General features: G+C 38.2%; 1 protein-coding gene across 1 annotated transcript in view; it reads left to right on the top strand.

Annotated features, from left to right (window-relative positions):
- The first annotated feature begins 1590 nt into the window (after positions 1–1590).
- Positions 1591–2255, top strand: part of LOC140340958 (chemerin-like receptor 1) — a 4073-nt gene continuing 3408 nt past the window's right edge. The window contains exon 1 of the mRNA XM_072426437.1: positions 1591–1669. The gene's annotated coding sequence lies outside the window, so the exon portion shown is untranslated. The remainder of the gene's footprint in view (positions 1670–2255) is intronic.

Here is a 2255-nt window from a genome sequence, read left to right as displayed (position 1 = left end):
ACTAAGTTCAAACAGGTTAATGCATAATGATGTAGAAGGAATAATTTGAAAGGAGGTGCATTATGGAGAACAAAATCTGCGGCTCAGTTAGTGCTTTGTTTACCACTTTTGGTTTCAGATAATAAGGGGTTAATCAGGGAGCAGAAAATTAAATCACAGAACAAGGTTAGGATTCAATGGTAAAGAATGACTGCTACCTGACCTGTAGCCTTTCCTTGTAAGAAATTCCATGGAAGTTATATGGAATTCATGTCAGAATGCTTCCCGTGTTCCTTCCACCCAGACTCTGGCGCTCATGGGGCTGCGTTGATCAATGCAGTGATTTTACTGCTCCGGCTGCTTCTTGGAAACACACACAATACCCAGAGTGGGAATTATGCTGCAGATGCATCCTGGGAGACCGGAGAGGATAAACAGAACAGAGAAGAACAGGTGGCATCGCTTAAGGTAACTCCATGAACTTGTAGATCAGGGGTCCCCAACCCCCAGTCTGCGGCCAACTAGTGACTAACAGGTGAGCCGGGGCTCTGGCCAGTGCACCCACCAGTGGGTTCAGGAGAAGGACCCCTTCTCCTAGAGCTGGGGTGGGGGGTCACTAGCCAGAGCCAAGGACTATGTCTTTCGGAGACATTGAAGGCTCAGGGTGGTGGGCATGTTGTGTCTCTGGCTCAGACCTGCGATGGGAAAGTGGGGGGGTTATGGCATCATGACATCATCCGGGGAAGTTTCTTCCCCTTTAAGTGACACGTTGCTCCCTGCGCATGCAAGGTCTAGAGTCAGTGCATTTATTGGTCCGCAATGGTCGGGGACCACTATTGTAGATATTAGCACTCATTACAACTTTTAGACATTAGACTGGATGGCTAGGCCTGGGTAGCATGTTTGGAAATCCATCCCTGTTATTAATACGTTTCTTCCTCCTATGTTAAATGAGTCTCCATAAATACCTTTTATTCCTTGCAGAGAACTGTATACTCTTATTGATTGTGGCTACAACTCATGAACCATTCAGAATGTGTTTGTTGTAGCCACCCCATTGTGTTCTACAGAAACTACAAGTGCAGCCATCCACATGCCAAAATGCAAAGAGTCATGGGACAAGGGAACTGACATTGAAACCTCTGTACTGCCCTCTAGTGTGCAGCTAGACATAGCAAAAACTACCAGAAGCCTCTATGCGTAAAGTACCATTTTGTAAACCGTTAAAAACACGTTTTTAAATAAATATATATGTTTCATATAGAACTGTAAGGTATGTGAATATTGACATTAAAATAAATATTTTTACAATGGTTGTTAATCAATGTTTAAAAGTAAAGTTAAGAGGAAAGTAGTTGGACTAGATGTTAGATGTGAACACAGACAAGTTATCTTATACATACATACATACATACATACATACATACAAGTTATTAATATTTAGGATTGAAAAAAAAAATCATTTGGATAACTGAAAATCTTCTTGGTTATACAGAAGCTGTATTTAAAGGCACATCCCATGTAAAAGTTCAGCTACACAACTTAGACTTCTCATCCTATTCACTTTGTCATTGTCAGATAACGTCATAGCCAAGACATAGCCCAAAAAACAATACTCGGAATGCATAAATCTTGCTGAGCTGGGCTGGAGCTAAAAAGAATGGATGTCCCAGAAACCAACTGACTTCAGGTAAGAAAAGCAACTTATTGATATAAATAAAGAAAACACAAATCTTGAAAAGAAAAAAATTAAATAAGTGCAAATGGGATGTTTTCTGTGATCATTTTTCCAAAACTTCAGCTATTGCTAAAATTTGAATGTCGGAGCAGCAGGTCACTTGGAATGTTTAATATGACCATCTGGAACTTTTTGAAGTTTATGGTTTGTAAAGTTACTGTAGAAAATGTGTGGTATTTATGCTAGCAATATTCAGCTGTAGAAATGTTCCTATACAGATCAACACTTTTCTTTACAGAATTAGTGGTTGTTTTCAATGTACTGAACATCCTGTTTTAGATGTGTGACAGAGATTTAGATGTCTATTAAAGTGTTTTTATCAAGATCCACCTCCAACTTTTAACCATGTGTATTATATATAATATATATTAGAGATCTGTACTTTGTTACTTATTGTACATTGCTTTTAATTTGACACACACACACACACACACACACATACACACACACACACACACATATATATATATATATATATATATATATATATATATATATACATTTTTACCATTAAAAAAATTTAGTATAATAAAATGAT

The sequence above is a fragment of the Pyxicephalus adspersus genome, chromosome 11 (genome assembly GCF_032062135.1).
Source record: "Pyxicephalus adspersus chromosome 11, UCB_Pads_2.0, whole genome shotgun sequence".
Lineage (NCBI taxonomy): Eukaryota > Metazoa > Chordata > Amphibia > Anura > Pyxicephalidae > Pyxicephalus > Pyxicephalus adspersus.
Note: the sequence above shows the minus strand (reverse complement) of the source record. Positions and strands in the feature narration are given on the sequence as shown.